Below are 13,927 nucleotides of genomic sequence, written 5' to 3' on the forward strand. Positions count from 1 at the left end.
TTCTGCCATTCCTGTATCTCAGGTACACGAGTGCACTGCTCTGGAATAAGAGCACACTTTTGCGTAGAGGAGAAATGTCAAAACGTGCACTACAAAGAGAAAAATGCTTTATTTACAGATAATTAATTTTACAAATAGACAAGGAATGTCTGGAATAGAGAACTTTCCTTTTGAACTTTCCTCATCCATACATACTTTTTGATAAGCAAATGCTATTTCATGTTTTCAATCACAGAATTACTGTTCTTGCAATGAGTTATACTCTGTTCATTGTGAATAGCCAAGTTGTTTTTTTTTCTAAGTGAGCTACTCCTGTATGATCCTGTCAAAAATGACTATGTTTTTTGCAACTCAATAATTCGTAAAGTCAGACAGAATCTCCATAGGAAGATGCTTTACTTCTGCTATGTTACCTGAAAACAAATTTTACTGATGTAGGGCAAATGGTGTTTAGCGAGGGGAGTTTTCTGCTCAGTCCCGCATTCTGCTTCCTTTCAAAATTTTTTGGAGGAAACTGAACTTTTTATGCACACTGTGAGCCAAAAATAACAACTCTTAAATTAGCACTGAGTAGGTGGAAGGGTACAACTAGCACACAAGCTTGCCATAACAGTCTGGATGTATAAATGAAGAGATAGGACTTGACATGCAGAATAACTGGAACTGTCAGATGACTAATGAATTTCACTCATTATATGCCAAGGCCCTCAAAAAGTGGCTAATGAAGTGGGATTACTTTAAAATATACCTATATTAGCTGGCATAAGCCCCAGTTTTGCAGTCAGGTCTGCCGAGGTGCAGCTGCCTGCCCACACATGTCCGACTGCGGGAGCTGCGTCTGACGTTTGCGGGGCTGCAGCAGGGGAGCAGGGCAGCAGCATTGAGAAAGGGGGGGACGTTTCTCCTGCGCTGCTGTTTGATGTGCACGCAAGCCTGCACTGAAGCAGAGAAAAGCCATCCCTGCAGGGGGTTCAGCCTCTCGCCCTTTTTTTCCCCACCTTGTGCTGACATGAGTATCTGTAGAGCATAGCGGTGGATGGGATGCAGGAGCTGGTCTGGGCAGAGGGCAGCCTGCTCCTCCCTCAGACACCTGGAGCTTTCCACAGGAATAAAAATATTCCCCGATCAGGTCTGATGATAGACATCACCTACAGGCTGATACCCCTGACCCTTTTGGTTTGCCCCCGTGCTGGGGCAGCTTCTGAAAAGCACACCAGTGTTTAAGCAGGACCATGCCAGTGCTGTGCACTGTGGTGGCAGGAGGTGACAACACTCATAGAATCACAGAATCATTTTGGTTGGAGGATACCCTTAAGATCATCAAGTCCAACCATAACCTAACTCTGGCACTAAACCATGTCCCTAAGAACCTCCTCTCAATGCCTTTGAAACACCTCCGGGGATGGTGACTCCACCACTTCCCTGGGCAGCCTGTTCCAGTGCCTGACAACCCTTTCTGGGAAGAAATGTTTCCTAATATCCAATCTGAACCTTCCCTGGCACAACTTTAGGCCATTTCCTCTTGTCCTGTCACTCGCTACTTGGCAGAAGAGACCAACACCCTTCATGCTACAACCTCCTTTCAGACCTCTGGCGTTGGACTCTCATGCACCACTGGATGTGTCTTGCTACCATTTTGCTTTACAAGCTGCTAGAAAATGTCCTGGGCTTTCTTTACCTTTAGCTCTTCCTTACGGTTCTTCTCCATATACTGCAGAGGACTTATGGGAGGGAGTAGATACTGGGTGTGAGAATAGCCTGGGCGGTTATACAGTGCTCTGCCATATGGTGCTCTGCTATGCGGTGTTCTGTGGGAGCCATAGGCTATGAAGTGGAAGATACAAGGTGCAACAGGAGCTGCTGGATGACTACCTGATTTATTGCTTCGTGTTTGTCTCAAAGCATGCTGACAGATGTGGGGTTTCTCCTTTGGACACCTATGAAAGTCTGGAGCACCGTGAGCAGTTTTGCCCCTGTACCAGGGGTACACTGGAAGGCTGGAGTGTGGATGGACACAGAGCCAGGGCTTGGAGCTCATGGTGTGCAAGGAGCAAAGGCTGCCCATGAGCTGTGAAACCTCCAGCCTTGAAAATACTCAAACTTTGATGAGGCAAGTCCGTGCTCAACTTCCCTGACTGAAATTTGCCTTGCTTTGAGCAGGAAATTGGTCCAGAGGCTCCCAGAGGTCCCTTCTGACTTAATTTTCCTGTGTTTTACAGTCCCACTGATGCCACCTGTGCTCCATGGAATAAGGAAGATCTTCTGCACCATATTGACTTCCTCAGCTATCCCTAAAATACCTCAAGTCTCCTCTCCCTTCCCCTGACTCACTTCAATTAAGCTGTCTCTGAATTATTTTGCTTACCCTGTGGGGTGGTAGCAGCTTGGTAGTGCCATCTGTAGGTCACGGACAATTCAGCATGCTCGGCTTAATCCAGTCCTTCTGGCTTTTCTTTGAGGAATCACATGAAGGGGGAGCATTTGTCTCCTTATCCTGATTTTTCTCTGTGAGGACAGCTCATCGTCAAAGCACTCTCCTGTTGGATGGTGTTGGCCAAACCCAGGAAGTGATACAACCTTCCTCAACCACTGCTTGGGCAGAGCATCCATGCTGCACGGGGGATCTTCTGCCATCTTTTATAGCTTTGCCTTGGCTGAGAGCTGAAGCTATGTTCTCCCCCCTTTTTTTTACTATGTCTTTTCCTTTTCTTTTGCTGCAAGTTTTCCAAAATGGCAAATCTGATCGGAGTTACAATCTCATTAACCATACAACTAATAGCCAGGCTGTGAGACTGTAAAGACTCACAAGTCATTGTTATAAAGGAACGTGTGTATTAAGTATGCCCAAGCATTGGCTGAGGAGACAAGCACAGCGTGCTAACCAGCAGGGCAGATTTTCCCTGTGCTGTGTGGAGCTACCTGCAACATGGAAGAAGTTGATCCTGAGCTGCAGGACCTGCAGAAATAAAGCAATGTTGTGCCAGGCATGCCTGTCTGGTGGGACAGCAGGTCACCAGATGACGCAGCAGCATTGCCTCTTTCCACTTGGCTTTGGAGGGCATCTGGTCCAACCCCTTGCCCAAGGAGGGCCACCAAGAGCTGGTTGCCCAGGTGGCTTTTGAATTTCTCCAAGGTGAGGCACTCCATGGCTTCTCTGGATAATTTGTGCCAGTGCTTGGTCACCCTCACAGAGAAAAAGTGTTTCCTGATGTTCAGAGGGAACCTCCTGTATTTCAGTTTGTGCCTCTGGTCCTGTCACTGGGCACCACTGAGAAGAGCCTGGCTCTGTCCTCTTTGCACCCCCCTTCAGGTATTTATACACATTTATTACATCCTCCTGAGCCTTCTCTAGGCTGAACAGTCCCAGCTCTCCCAGCCTTTCCTCACAGGAGACACACTTCAGTCCCTTCACAATCTTCATGACCTGTCACTGGACTCTCTCCAGTGTGTCCATGTCTCTCTTGTACTGGGGAGCCCAGAACTGGACACAACACTCCAGGTGTGGCCTCATGAGTGCTGAATAAAGGGTAAGGATCACCTCCATTTGCCTGCTAGCAATGCTTTGCCTAATGCAGCCCAGGATAGCCTTTGCTGCTTTTGCTACAAGGGCACAAGGTCCTTTTCTGCCAAACTGCTTTCCAGCTAGGTGGCCCCCAGCATATATTGGTGCATGGGGTTGTTTTTCCCCAGGTGCAGGACTTCGCACTTCCACTTGCTGGACTTCATCAGGTTCCTGTCAGCTCATTTCTCCAGCCTGTGTAGGTCCCTCTGGATGGCAGCATGACTCTGTTTTGTGTCCTTCTTCTCATTTTTGTGTCATCTTCAAACTTGCTGAGGGTACACTCTGCCACATCATCCAGATCATTAATGAAGATGTTGAACAGGACTGGACCCAGTATTGACCTCTGGGGAACAGTATTAGTTACTGGCCTCCAACTAGACTTTGTACCACTGATCACCACCCTCTGGGCCTGGCTGTTCAGCCAGTTTTCACTCCACCTCTCTGCTCATCCAGTCCATACTTCATCATCTTCTCTATGAGGATTATATGGGAAATGGTGTCAAAAGCCACAATGAGGCCAGAGTAGACAATACCCATTGGTCTCCTTTTATCTACCAAACCAGGCATTTTGTTACGGTTGAACTCAATGATCTTAGGGGTCTTTTCCAACCTAAAGGATTCTCTGATTCTATGATTGTACAAGGTTATCACATTGATCAAGCATGACTTCCCGTTGTGGTCCTAGTTGTGACTGAAGGGCTGAGGTGGCCGAGGGCCAGGGCTGTCCTCCTGGTCCTGGTCTCTTGGTCTCCTTTGTACCTGGGTGGCCCTCAGTCTGATGAGATACATTTGTTTATAAGCTGATGGACACCTCGAAGACCTGGTTGCAAGTTATGCCACTGACTGTGAGCTATAAAACAAATTGCTCACCTGGGGTAGCCATCACTTACTTGGGTTTGTATGATTATTCCGAGTGGCCACTTGACTAGCTGAACTTTCCTAATCCAGAGCTGTAGCACACTATCAAATTTTAATAAGACCTCCTGGCTGAATGAGTGGGGAATTTTACCTAAAAATCAATGTTAGGAAAGGACCTGCATTTAATCTTGCTGATTTTAAATGCTTTAACTAAAGTGCTTGGCATGGTAATACCATTTAAAACCTGCCATTAATTAATCAATGGCTTGATTAAGAAAGCTGATGTTTTGTATTTGGATTTGATTTGCAAGTAACATAGTGATTAATGAGTAGATAGTTGAGATTTTCTATTTGATTTTAGAAGGCAGAACTAACACACAGTATTTGGAAATAAATATTTATTCGATGCACATCCAAGTGTTAACAATGACAGTTGATGTGGATTTCCCCATCTTGACTTTCAAGGTGGATGGGGAGGTGCTTTCACCTTTTCATGCTTAAAAATCAACTTGTATCATTTGGTAGGTTCGTAAAGTGCTTTCAGTTAAGGCAAAGCTCATGTTTATTTATTAACGCATTTAAAAATGTACTTATCTGGATTTGAGCTGAGTCATGACTTAAAAAAAAACCTCAACGTTTTGGCAGGCAAGGGAATGCTTGTGACAAGGTGCTCTCTGCATCCCATCGAACGGAGTCTGTATGTGTGACGTGCTAAAGCACCGGCTTAAATTCCCTCAAAATGTTTAGCTGCAGGAACAGCACAGGAGGCTGGCACGGGGGATACGACTTCGAAGGGGTCGGGAGCCATGAGTGGACTTGCCTTTGGCGGGCGGGCACCATTGCACTCACGGCTCCCGACCCCCTCCAAGTCGAACGGACTTCTGAGGTGGTCGGGCACCTTACACTCCCCTCGCAGCGGTCAGGAGGCACGGGGCGCTGCGACAGAGACGGGGTGCAGGGGGACCGGGGAGCCGTGTGGAGACGGACGGCTCGTAACCGCCTTAGAAGTCGGCTTGACTTCGAAGTCTAGCTCGCCCCGCTCGCAGCCAATCCCGTTCGCCGGCGCCGCACGCGCCAACTTCGCCCCGCGCGCGCCCCCTCCGCCCCCGATTGGCCGGGGCTCCCCCGCGCGGCGGGCGGTCCACATGCCCCATTGGCCGCTTTTGTTGCGGGCCCCCCCTCGCCCCAGTGCGGAGGGGTGTGGAGGGGTGGTCCGCACGCGGCGTCGCCCGCCCCCACCGCCCCCCGGGAAGCGGCCCCTCCCCTCCCGCCTGAGAGCCGCGTGGGCCATTGTCACACAACATTCCAACTCCGAACGCCCCGCTGTTCGCCGCCGCCGCCACGCATTGGCTCGCCCGGCCCGGATTGACTCGTCGGGCAGCCAATGGCTGCCGGTTTCCAAGGCGGCCGCCAGTGCCGCCCCTCGCAGCGCCGGCAGTAACAATATGGCAGCGGCGCCTATTGGTGGCGGCGCGCTCTGAGCGGCGGCGGCAGCCGCGGGCGCCCGGCGGCGGTGACGGGGAGCAGCTCCCTGGGCGGGCGGCAGTGGCGATCCTCGGTGCCCGGCTCCGCCGCGCCAGGTGAGTGGCGGCGGATCGCGCTCCCGTCCCCTGCGCCCAGCATCCTCCCTCACGCCGGTGCGCTCTGGTGGAGCGCCCCGTGCCAGGGGCGTTGCGCGGCACCGCGGCCGCGGCCCGGCTCGCAGCCCCTCCGCCGCCGCCCGCACCGGGCGGCCTGGCAAGGGGGCGGGGGGGCACGGCCGCGCTGCCTCGCTGCGGGCGGGTGGGCTCCCGGCCCACCGTGGCCCGCTTTATTGTTCGCGGTGTGGGCCGCCGTCAGCTGGTGCCGCTCCCCCCGCCGGTGCGGCGGCGCGGGGGCGGCCCTGCCGGGATGCCCGGGGCTTCGCCAGGGTCCGTTCCCCGCCGCTGCGCTGCTCCGGGAGCCGGCCCTGCGGCAGCCGGCCTCCGGGAGCGCCGGTCTTGCGCCTACAATGTCACCGCCGCCCCCCGGCGCGGGGTCCGTGCGGCGGCTGCGGGTCCCCTTCGGAGACCCCCAGCAGCCGGCGCTGCGCGGTGCTGGCCAGGTCCCTTCCCCGCCGGGTGATGCTGCTGCCGTGCGGGAGCCGTAGCGGCCACGGTGCGGGGAACGTAGCCGGGGGTGTCATTCGGGGAGAAGCCACTTAATGTGCACGTAGCGGGTCGGGGCCGTGTGTTTTCGGCCGCGGGTCACTGAGTGCAGGGTACGGCCGGCCTGCGCTGCCCTTGCTGAAGTTGGGGACTCCTGGGTGATGCTCTCCGTCCTCTGCTTGACGGGAAGCGCTGGTAAAATGTGGTTTTAAACAGAGTTGGAGGAATGGGCGCGTAATCCCAGCGCACAGCTCAGTACTACCTCGTTGGGTTGGGAAGTGCTGGGAGAAATCGACTTTGGGCTCACTGGGCTTTCGTTCCCAGTTTCCCTTCTCTGAGGCAGCCAGAGGACTCTGGGCTAGTGAAAGCTAGCTGGAGCTAGGAAGCAGCTAGTACTCATGACTTGTTAATAATTTTGCTGTGTATGAAGTTCTGATTTAAAAATTTATTGGAATAAATTAGGAGAGGCTGAGATCTATGGAGTGATTACTTGGGTGCCTAATCTGTGATTAGAGCATCTTTTCCCCTTCCTGTATTACTGAAACGCTGCTGTCAATTTCAATGGCACATCAATGCTGTGATATAAATTATTGAACAAGGGCAAAGGAGACCTCCTGCACCTTAGCCGTAAGGGCCCCATCCCGAAGAGAGAAACATCCTTCTACCCTCCTTGGTTTGGCAGCTGTTGGAGCTCCTCTGCTGAATGCTTGCTCCTGACCCTGTGCAATCCCCGGCTGCCCTTCCCCTGGCAAAAGCTGCCTTGTTCAGGCAGCGTATTGCTTATCGGGTTGCACTAACGGTTGTCCTTGCTGCTTCTTGATGAGCCCACATGGATGGGACGGTCCTGTGGGATTTTGAAGGTGTGCGTGACCTTGGAAAACACGGTGGTTTTCTCTCTCAGCTTTTGCCTTAATTGCCCTTGTACACCACAGGCTCTTTGATTTGGGGGCTGATGTGTGCACAGGTCCTGATAAGTGTCTTAAAACCTGATCATCAGCCCATGGTAGTTACCGTGTGTGTGTGTTGTGGTGGCAATGTACGTGCTGTGCTAGCACCTCCATAATAATTGAAGTAAAACATGATTTAGGTGTGGGTGAGGAATGGGACTTTTTATTCCTTTCCAGGCCCTGGAGTGGTGGAGGTGGAATAGGAATGTGACATACCCATGGGGACTTGGCTCACCTCTGCTTTGGTTACAGGCAGATTAGTCCTGTTCCCACTTAGGCTGTGGGAACACTTGCTGCCCCAGAATCATGTTTCCCATGGAGGAAGAAGCTGTCTCCTTCTTAAACAGCAGAGCAACTTGAAAATTACATTTTTTTTTTAAGGGGATTCTCCCCAGCAGGAGTTTAATCTGTAACCTTTTTGTTCTGTTGTTCTTGCATTTATGATCCAGTTATGTTTTCCAGTGTATTAAAGGCAATATTCTGGAGCCTTTAAACAAATGCCCATCATCTTTAATGATAACTGACTTTGGGATCTGGCTCTCTATAATCTCATGCTATGCTGACTGTAACTTGCCTTAAGGGAAACAAGATATACTGCTGTTTTAATTTGCCTTTTTGGCTGCTCTGGTCGCTCTTGATCAAAGTAGAATTTGGTGAATCCTACCTGATGTATGTCCAGTGATTCATCTGGTCTTGCTTGGAAGTAGAAAGACAGTGATGATGTTTTGTTTTGGTGTTGTTGTTGTGGGTTTGTGGTTTTTTTTTTTTTTTTTGAGGTGATTATTCTTTGTAGTCATTCAATGGCCAGGAACATTGGAAAAACCTTGTGAGGCATCATTCGAAAGGATCACTGCTTGTAACGGGGGGAAAAAACACATTTGTCTGGTACCAGAGCTCTCTGTTTCTCAGATGAAGTTCTTGTGCTGTAGTGAGGAGCATGGTATAAATAGCAATGCTAGGTCTTAGCCACTGAATTGAAAGTTGTGGTTTCCACAGCAACCAGCACTCAGGCCATCGTTTACATACATAATATTTCCCCCTTTCTGAAAAAAAAAAAAAAGTATCTGGCTTCTGGTGTTGTGCTGTGTCCAGTCCTCCTCTGCGAACACCCCGTCCTCATTCTTCCTTCTCTGCTGAGCATCCACCTCGGCTTTCCTCCTCCTGATGGCCTTCATCTTGCTCCATTTCCAGCTCCATCCTTCCCGCTGCCTTCTCCTGGGCCAGCTGGTTAGAGCACTATGTACCAGATCCCGGCCCGTCCACCATGGTCAATGTCTTCTAAGTCCTCCTTTTGGTACCAGCCTTTGCTTCCAGCCGTGCCTGCGGTGTGATAGGCACCATGCAAACGCAGTGAGAAACAGCCCTGCTTTGAATCCCTCGCATATCCCTCAAATTCCCACCTGTGTTTTCCATCTCTCCCTTATCTGGAAGGCTGTTGTCTCGATGGTAGGTCCACACACTCTCCTGGCTCCTGCTCAGTTATTTCTCTTGAGGCTTAAAGGAAATGTAGAGAATTATGCCCTGTGCGGCGGGCTGTGGGATGTGCCCTCCCTATATGAAGATCAGGACGCAATGCTTGTTTTTAAAAATGTTTGTCACGCAAATGTGCGTTGTTGCTGAAGTGTTTTCATTTATAGCCAGGAGAGCTGAGGTATCTACATGGTTGTGTCCAAGTTACAGTTTCCAGAGCAACTGGAGCTTTGTATCTTGGAAGACTATTAACTAAAACATGAAACATCACATCAAATTTTCCTTTCTTAAATTCTGTAATTTCAGCTACTGTTAAAAATGCAGCTGGGCTTATTTGAGAGCACGTTTAAAAACCTTAAGTGACCAAGCAGATCTTCTTCAGATATGTACCTCTGTGAAGAGAACAAGAATGGGAAATTTCAGCCCCTGAAGTAATTATGCTTAGAATTACCGCATAAAGCGCTATTTAAAAATGAGTAAAATGGAAGAGCCATCTCATCTGTATCTCTAACCAGAACTAATGACAAAAGTGCAATCTGGCAAAACTCAGTAAAAAGGCTGATGTTCGCTGAAAGCAAATATCAAATGAAGGACTCCCATGGCTGGAGAACCGATCCTAAGAAGGGACTCAGGATGTCTTGTACCTGGGAGTGTTTGGGCAGGCTGTGATGCTGGAGGCTGCTCTGATTTCCCCCTTCCCCCATTTTTTACCCCCGCTTTCCTTCTTCCCCTCTCCTCTGGCTGCTGCTGCTTGTGAAGATGGGTCCCTCTTGCAGTGTTTCACAGATGCTTTCCCTCTGAGCAGTAATGCCAAGGACCTTTGGCATCAAAAGAGGTCACTTTCCTATTATAACTCAATTTGAGCCCATGTTACTTTCAAAAAAGTTGATGTATCTGCATTGTAGGTTTTCTCCTTGCTCTGTGAAGAATTTTGTCAATAATAGATGTGCCATTCCCTTATAAATTGCCCTACTGAATACTCAGATTCGTTTGAGCAATGATGCCATAAAATGTTTGTAGGTTACCTGGGGAATCTCAGCCAGGAGGCTTTAAGTGTTGGCTTGTGTATAAAGGAATTACAAAGAAAATATCTCAGGCGTCTTCTTTTCTATTTTTGTTAGTAACCTTCCAGCTCAATGTTTTTCTTTTTATATATTTTATGTACATATAATGTTCCATTGAAGTTGCTGCCCATAATAGCATTGTCAGCAGCCTATGGTTTTTGTGTAATAAAATGGAGGCACGATTCTTCTTCTATGAGATGGTTTTTAAATGAAATTTAAACCCAAACCTTGTGATCTTTGGTGTGCTGCCCAGATTATAGAAACAAAGTGATTGAAACAGCAGCTGGCAGTGGCTTGAAGTGAGTTGAAATACCTTGAAGTTCTCACTGGGTCTCTGCTCAAAGATAGGGATTTTGTTTTCTCTGTAGACAGCCCAATCTTTGTGATACAGCACAGACCAAGAAAGGATTTTAGCTTGTTCGCAGAGGAGCAGGCTGTTTCTTGGTAGCCATAACCCACCTCCATGGCAGGCGATGTTGCTTGTTGGGTGGTGAGGCAGGGAAAGCTGGTAACAAGCAGGGAGAAGAGCCACATTCTTTGCTGGAAGAAGAACCACCTGTTTATTTTCTTGCATGCTCAGAAAGTGCCAGTGTGTGTGTCGTGCTATCAACTTAATTGGCTAAGTCTTTCTAGGTGTGGGTACTGATGCTGTGGTTCAGTGTTGTGTAAATGCATCTTTCTTGGCAGCAGGACACCTTGTTTTACTTTCCTCCAGCACGCAGTATAAATACACCTTTTTTCTTGACCTTCTCCATTAATTTCAGTGGATAAGGCCAAGTCTTGTGAGGAACAGGCATTTGAGAATTGGAACAAGATACTGGATCCATTAACGTGGACTTGTTTTAAGAATTTCTTCCCTTGAAAGAGCAGGCAGTATGTGAGGGTGGTGAGAAGGCCTTGTGTTCTTAACCAGGTGTCCTGGTGCATCACCAGAGCCCTTCAATCTACCTGGAGACCTACAGCTGCAATGCCTAACCACCTGCTTGTGTGGTGACCATTGCCGGGGGAGCAATCTAACAAGGCTACAGTGGGCTGGAGAGTCGTTCCCACCCTATTTCCACCTGGGAGGTCTCCCTTGCAGCTTGGGTAGACCTGTGGTTTTGCAAAGTGGGACAGAGGAGGAGAAAGTTAATATGAAAGAAGAAAAACAAGAAGTTATTGTCTGTGCCTAAGTGATGAGGAGAGACCTTCTGGTCCAGAGCATTGGATGTCATGCTAACTTATGGAAGAATAGTTCATGAAATATTCCCTTTTTCCTCAGATACTGGTTTTATTTTTGGAAAAACATTTAAAAAGTTCTGGTCTTTCAAACTAGAGAAAGTACTAGCTTTTAACTGGAGCTTTGTGCTTGTTGAAAACAGTAATTTTTGCGTTATGTTTGGGAAGCTTTTCTTCTATAGTAGCAGCAAATCTCTGGATTTTGAGTTTTGCAGCCCAGGTTACAATAACATAAGTACTTGGAACACCCTTGGTCACAGTTATCTTATGCATGAGAGAATTCTCTACTGCTTCACATTATTCAGCAGGTCCTTATGTCTACTTGTTTTTCCCCTTCATATGGTCTGTTCCTAAGATTAGTACAGTTTTCTTCCTCATGGATAAATAATTTAAACACCTGGACTGATTAAATGCATGCATCTGAGCTCAGAACAATCATGACTTTTTTTTATTTATTTATTTATTTATTTTTTTTTCAAAGACTGACTTTTCTGAAGAGGATTCAAAGCACCTGAAAATAGCTTCATCACAGAAACATCAAGAAGCATAACTTGAAAATTATTGCTGTTATGTCATGGATTCTGGCAGTGTACATTTGCCTTCCCACTAGTGACGTCTCATTGAACAATCAAGGGTTTATTGACAACTCATTTACTTTGCTTAATTGTATGACTTACTGGAGGGCAAACACATAGAATGATGGCAAAGGTGCAAAACGATGACAAATACGTCAATGCAAAGTGGGTCTGTGTTGTGTGGTAGCTTCATTGCTCTGTTGGAGGGTGTTTTGTGAAGACCAAGTTGACTGCAGAGGGTTTGAGGCAACCTCCAAGGTTGGATTTGACTGTGTATTACCTGAAACGTGCCCCTTTCCTGGCATGGCATGGGAAGATGCCGGGGTCCTTTGGGCCAAGTGTGGTGCCACCCTGCAGCAGTGGTGGCAGGGCTCGGGGGGGCTGCTTCAGAAGGTCTGGGCTCAGCTCAGTGGTGCCAGGAGCAGCTGCTCAGGGGTGGCAGCAGTCGGTGCTGGTGTGAAGAGAGCTGTCAGAGAGGTTTAGGAACAAGGAGCTGTCAAGTTCCCTCTCAGCTGTCGCTTTTCCTGATGCTGTGGGCTCATCTGAGGGCTCATGCAAAACCCCTGTGCTGGTTGGGGCAGATGTGCCCATTGCCGGGGAGGCTGGAGGAGCCATAGCAGTGCTTCCCTATTCGGAAAAAGGTCCTTTCTGTTATTTTTTTTCCCCAAAATGTCTTTCCAAAGAGGAACAGCTCTCCTGCTCTCCCCAGGTAAAGCCATATGTGCTCCATAGCTGCCTCTGGAGAACTGCAAACCGACTACCTAAGAAAAGGAGTCTTTTTTCCTAATGTGAGACCCATCTCATCCTGCATGGTTATCAGTCAGTGCTGTGCCATTTCATCTCAGACTGGCTGACAATAGCACTCTTGGATGACTGGAGTTTCCTTTCCCTTTGTTGTAAAAAATACTCTTAGGAACTACCTTTATAGAGCAGCTGCATATCTCTAGGCTAAAGTTAAACCACAGCTGGAAAACATCTCTCATCTCTCACTCAAAACATCTTACATCTAGAGATTTAAAACATCATGCCAGAAAGCTCTGGCCTAATACTTTGCTTGTGATTTGCTGCTGTACCAGCACTACTCTGCAAGAACAGAGTACCTGGATCACCTCTATCTTGTCTTTCTTTATTCCCAGAGGAAAACACAGAGAAAACTTGTGATGTTACGGAAGTTTCTCTTTGCATTTTGATTTCTTCCCCCTGTTTTTTTGCACAGTAACTTGTCTGACCCTCTGCATTTGTCATGCCATTAGCCCTCCGTCTGGCTTTCCACCCTTCCTGATAAGCAGCGCTCAGGCAGGCACCAGGCTTTCAGCAAGCCAGGGCAATTCCTGCTTTGATCCAGTTATTGCTTGTTCGTTGGACCCATCCATTATTGTAGCAGCCAGCAGGTTTTGTTGTATCGAATTATTTTTCTCCCTAGTCCATCATGGCTAGTTCCCTTTGCGTCTTCTAAAGCAAATGCTGTGCTTGCCTTTATCTCTTGGCAGGGTTGGGGGAGAGATGTGGGTTTTCTCATTAACCCCCGGCAGGCTTTCTGACTGCTTCCCATCCAACTTCAGCTCTTGCCATCCTGATTTCAAAGCCTGTCCTCTCTCTGGTTTGTCACCTCCTTTTGCTCCAGCATTGCTTTGATCTCCTGGGCTGTGGAAACCCCCTGAGCTTTGAAAATTTACTGTCCTGCTGCAGGTCATTCCTTCCCAATGAATGGCCTAGTGAAGGGGCCAGGCTATCTGTGCTGTGCCCCACTGCTCTCCTCTGTGCTGGTGCTTTCCCTGTGACTTGCTGCCATCAGTCACCAGTGAAGCCTTGGGCAAAAGTCATCTCCCTCCATGTCCCAGCCAGCACTCCAGTAGGGCTCTGTTCAGCTGCATCAGCTCCTCAGCTTAGCTTGCTTATCAAAAGCATGTCTTAAAGCCTGAAGAGGACTGCTTCCTAACCACCCAACAGATTCCTGCAGAGTTTTGGTGCTGTTTAAAACTTCTGTGAAATCCTTAACTCGTGCCTTATCTGTATTTCTGTCCATACCTGCATAACTTGTAGGAGGTCTCCATTTATACCTTGTTCCTTCATCATGGACCTTTCTTAGAGTTTGGGTAGGTGCCTG

At 48.6% G+C, this 13,927-nt stretch overlaps 1 protein-coding gene across 1 annotated transcript in view; it reads left to right on the forward strand.

Moving 5' to 3' along the window:
* Positions 1 to 5,873: 5,873 nt before the first annotated feature.
* The window catches only part of TIAM1 (TIAM Rac1 associated GEF 1), a 198,814-nt gene continuing 190,760 nt past the window's right edge, over positions 5,874 to 13,927 (forward strand). The window contains exon 1 of the mRNA XM_082076393.1: positions 5,874 to 6,000. The gene's annotated coding sequence lies outside the window, so the exon portion shown is untranslated. The remainder of the gene's footprint in view (positions 6,001 to 13,927) is intronic.

The sequence above is a fragment of the Streptopelia decaocto genome (assembly GCF_964273445.1).
Source record: "Streptopelia decaocto genome assembly, chromosome: 1".
NCBI classification, from domain to species: domain Eukaryota; kingdom Metazoa; phylum Chordata; class Aves; order Columbiformes; family Columbidae; genus Streptopelia; species Streptopelia decaocto.